General features: G+C 37.1%; 1 long non-coding RNA gene across 1 annotated transcript; it reads left to right on the top strand.

Annotated features, from left to right (window-relative positions):
* The first annotated feature begins 2,380 nt into the window (after window positions 1-2,380).
* LOC147018307 (uncharacterized) lies at window positions 2,381-3,486 on the top strand. Its single transcript, XR_015062789.1, has 3 exons — window positions 2,381-2,786; window positions 2,884-3,047; window positions 3,145-3,486. It is a non-coding gene; the product is annotated as an uncharacterized LOC147018307 (long non-coding RNA).
* The last annotated feature ends 1,723 nt before the right edge of the window (window positions 3,487-5,209 follow it).

Below are 5,209 nucleotides of genomic sequence, written 5' to 3' on the forward strand. Positions count from 1 at the left end.
CTGGGGTTGTTTGCAGTAATGAAATACTCCCAAAGAGTACTTGACTGAATCGGTAATTGATTTTTTAATAATTTTTCCGTTGCCTGATTTGAACGAAACTTGACACTGCACACCACAGGAGAATGGTGAGTAAGGTGGCCCTAAAAGTTTTGCGCTGTCGTGTACCGTTTTGGCTGTATTTCGGGAACATACATACATACATATATCCAAGATTAGAGTTTTAGTAATATATAGATTAGGCAAAGGGTTTGAATACTTATGTAACTGAGAATCATCAGATTTTCTTAATCTTATAATTTAATTTAATTTAATCTGACATTCACATTTTATCTGCATATTTTAGCTTTGCTACTTTGGAGTCGTTTGAGAAGACTGAAATACTAAGTTTGATTTGGAAGCATCATGAAACAAGCTCAGGTGGCATCAAAAGGTGAAAACTTTGTAGGGGTGAATACTTTTGCAGGCCACTGTCGTTCTCAATAAAATCACTTCTCCCCATTTTCACTGGCCTTCCTTAGATTCTGTCTGAATTATTCTATTTTCTTATGCATATTGTAATTTGCATGGATCCTCTTGTTTTGCTGTTCATTGGTTTTTATGTAGTCATTTGGTTAATGGTGGAGTGAGTTGAAAATGGCTGTGAATTAGTGAGTGAGTGAAAAAAAACAAAAAAAAACCCGCTGCATTTCCTAAAGGAAACATTAAATGTGTCGTTGCAGAAGAATTGGATGTCAGTGTCGGAGGTGTGGAAACAATGACTGATTTTCACCTTCATTTCAATTAGGTTAGTGTAAGGTTGGTATATCATTCAGCAGCTTAAAGGACCATCAGAGATTGGATGAGAAGTTACAACTCATCCCCTGTATGGCCCAAACCTGTTCCCTTTTGCCTTTGATCCCCTTGCAACCCTCAAACAACATCCAGGTGCTATTAAGTATACAAATGATTAATATGCCAAAGCATGTGTCCAAAAAATTGTAAGCAGGTGGTATCAAGGTGTGGCAACTTTGATGGGACAACTACATATGTGTAAGAGGGCAGGGAATATGTTGACATTGGTGAAGCTTCAACTCCCCTGTACTGTTTGTACTTTCTATTATGAAATGTCCACATTGATATTGAACTACCCTCAAAGCTTGCAGGTTTTTCTTTTTTTTTACACTTCATATTTTTCTTTAAAAACAAAATTTTTCACCAATGCTAACCTAACCAATGATTGTTATCCATAGTTATCCCACGTGGTGTTTTTGTATTTACTGCATTTATTGGGACACATTGGCCACACTTAAAGACACTCCATATATACACATAAACATGTCATAATTAAGGGATATTAATAACAGCTTTCGGAAGAAACTCCAAACATTAATGATATTCTTTAATGTTCTCCTTCACTGGAAACCTAAAACACCAATGAAAAAAAATACCATATCATGTGAATGGCTCCCATGTCAACCACTTGGCCACAGCCGCAATCACAGCTGGCATCCGGATTGGGCATGTCAGAGATTTCCTCCTCAATGACCATGCTTAAGGCATTTTTGGTCGCTGAAAGCACCCTGTAGGGAACGCGTTTTGCACCCCCTAAAAAGAGGTCGAAGCCCTTTCGGTTATTAAACTTGTGATTGTGCCAATTTACTACTCCAGGAAATATCAATCATACCGAATCAGTTTGTGTTGAAAGGGAGGCAGAAACGGAGATGCACATCGACCTCAGGAGGCATAAATAACTTAATAGAATGAGCCAGCACATAAACGCAATTCTGCATGAAGATGAACAATTTACAATACTTAAACAGTGAAAATAAAGCCCTCTCGGGTGCCACACATTTACAGTCATGGATTCACATGGAACCAGCAGGTCAGGGAAAAAGTAGGGGGTGGAGCCCAAGGCTGTTTATTGTAGGGCTGGCTCTCGCAAGAGGCAGGAGAGTGAAAGCAGTCATGCAGGAAGGCTTGAGAGACAGAATGTTCTACAAGATCATGAGTAGGGTAAGAATACTGATTCTGGCTCACTTTTCCCCATGTAAATGAATGGGGGATTTTCAGCGATTTATATTTTTTTTCCCTAAAAATAAATCCCCTTTTTATCCCAAGGTATATTTATTTGTCTCCCCTTTTAACTTGGAGGTTGAACCTCATTGAATTGAACAGCTCACTCATTGAACCTATAAAGATTTGTTCATTCTCAAATTCCTTCAATAGTTTAATTTTCTTTGCACAATAATCCCCATCTAAAATATTGACAAACAAAACATTTGAATCTTTATATTTTTTAAGATACCCCTTTTGTGCCATTACGAAATGATAAACTTCTCTTAATGCTCTTGTTTGACCACCTCCTGAGCCACAGGTTATTTTTTGTTAAGCCCCGCCCACTTTTCTTTAAGCCCCGCCCACTTTTGCTAAGCTCCGCCCACTTTTCATAAGGTATTTTTTCTAAGCCACGCCCACTTTTCCAAAGCTCCGCCTACTTTTGCTAAGCCCCGCCCACTCTTACATCATTTCCAGTTCATCTCTGACTCACAAAGAAATCACTAGAAAATTACAGGATGTTATGGTTTTGAAAAATTTCCCAATGAAGGCTTGCCTAGGCTTGCCCAGGGAATTTCCAAAGGAAACCACACCCACCAGTCTTTCTCTATAAAAGCTTCAAACCCAGGCTCCATTTTAAACATTTGTTCTTGCTGGCAATGGTGTTCTGTGTGCTTGTCTCAAACTCTCTGTCTTCTATGGAACTAAACCTTCAAGTTGATGAACTGGATTCAAACCTCTTATCTATTGAGGTAAGATTTTTTATTTTCCTATTTTCAAACTTTGATTGAAGCATACTCATTTAATAATTAATTAACTTAATTAATACATTATTATTTTCTCTCACAGGAAATTGTATCTGAAAATACTGCTTTTGCTACAACTTGGGGGAAATTGTTGGCTTGGTTGAAGACCTTGAGTGGGATGACTTTGGTGTTCCTTGGAACTCTCTGTCTTCTATGGAACTAAACCTTCAAGTTGATGAACTGGATTCAAACCTCTTATCTATTGAGGTAAGATTTTTTATTTTCCTATTTTCAAACTTTGATTGAAGCATACTCATTTAATAATTAAATAACTTAATTAATACATTATTATTTTCTCTCACAGGAAATTGTGTCTGAAATACGAAATGAAAATACTGCTTTTGCTACAACTTGGGGCGAAATTGTTGGCTTGGTTGAAGACCTTATGAGCGACCAAGACCCACAGAACGAGTTCGTCCTTGATGACCCAACCAAAGAGTTATACCTTGGAGACCAGCAAAATCCTGAAAAAGAGTTTTACAGCAATAGTACTCATTGTGAGTTATCAAGACAATACCCACTGAACAAGTTATACCTTGATGAGCCAGAATACAAGTTTTACCTTGGAGACTCACAAATTTTGAAAAAATCAGTAAATGAGTTCTGCCTTGATGGTTTAAATAACTACCTTGGAGACTCAGGAAAAGGGTTTTGCCAAGATGGTTCTAAATATGGAGCCTACCTTGGAGACTCACAAATTTTGAAAGAATCAGTAAATGAGTTCTGCCTTGATGGTTTAAATAACTACCTTGGAGACTCAGGAAAAGGGTTCTGCCAAGATGGTTCTAAATATGGGGCCTACCTTGGAGACTCACAAATTTTGAAAAAATCAGTAAATGAGTTCTGCCTTGATGGTTTAAATAACTACCTTGGAGACTCAGGAAAAGGGTTCTGCCAAGATGGTTCTAAATATGGGGCCTACCTTGGAGACTCACAAATTTTGAAAAAATCAGTAAATGAGTTATCCTTAAGAGACTTTGTAAGTTGGTTTTACTTTGAATACTTGAAATGTGGGTTCTGGATTGATAACTCACAATGTGATACATATCTTGGAAACTCAACGGGAATGTGGTTATACCTTGAAGACTTGGAAAGTTGGGTTTATGTTGGACACTTGAAACTTTTTTGGGGGCTTTTATTTATTTATTTATTTATTTATTATTATTATTATTTTATTTATTTATATTTTGGAGACTTTTGGAGTTGCTATCACTCTTTGGGATCTAAACCTATCGATGTAGTTCTTTGTCGGATGGTGCTTGATGGGAGCAAGATCAAGAAAGTTCTGGGAAGAAAGTGCAGGCTTACTCCCCCTTTCTACGTCATCAAACCTGAAAGCCTTAAAAGACAGAATTGGAAGAAGAGAAAAAAACGTAAAATATATATATATATATATAGGTGGAAATCTCATTTTGAAAAAAGACTGTGTTGGGTGAGGATTGAGTTGGGGTTGAGATTTTGAATGTGAGGGTTGGGGTTGAGATTTTGAATGTGAGGGTTGGGACACACACACACATACACATCAACAAACAAAAGTTAAGCCTTGACTATTCAGTTGAGGATTCTGTGTTTGGGGTTCACAGATCTAAGAACGTCCCCCTTGACACACATTATATACTGTTATACACCTCGGACTTGGCCCTCGAGTGTCCACAACGGTGTATAGTAGGAGGGAGTGAAGCGCCAACCTATTGCTCCCATTGCACACACACACACAAACAAAAGTTAAGCCTTGACTATTCAGTTGAGGATTCTGTGTTTGGGGTTCACAGATCTAAGAACGTCCCCCTTGACACACATTATATACTGTTATACACCTCGGACTTGTCCCTCTAGTGTCCACAAAGGTGTATTATATGCTTAGTTTTGTCTTTTGTAATTCCTGTGAATAAAATGAACCTAAAATCTCTTCCCCTTCCAAATCATATATTTTATAAGTCCAAGGAACTGTATCTATTACATCAACAATTTTAAAAGTTCTTTCGTCCATCGTTCAGTAAAACCCTTTTCAAAATGAGATTTCCACCTATATATTCTTACGATATCACCAACTTTGAACTTAGGTTTTCTGACATTAATCTCTTTTTCATATTTTAATTTTGTAAATGTTTCTGATGGCTTCATATTCGTTGACGTGTGAATCGTGTCATTATACTTATCCACAATATCCTGAATAAAAGATAACCATTGTTGTGAACCGAGTTGTGTGAATTTTTTATATAGTCTCTCTTTTAAGGTACGATTAAAACGTTCAACAACAACTGCCTTCCCTTCATTAAAGGTACTGTATAATGTAATACTGTTATTTTTTAAAAAATTCATAAATGTCTTGTTATAAAACTCTCTACCCTCATCAGTCCACAATTTCT

This window comes from Eptatretus burgeri, chromosome 10 (genome assembly GCF_056783735.1).
Source record: "Eptatretus burgeri isolate ZD-2024b chromosome 10, Ebu_testis_v1, whole genome shotgun sequence".
NCBI classification, from domain to species: Eukaryota; Metazoa; Chordata; class Myxini; order Myxiniformes; family Myxinidae; genus Eptatretus; species Eptatretus burgeri.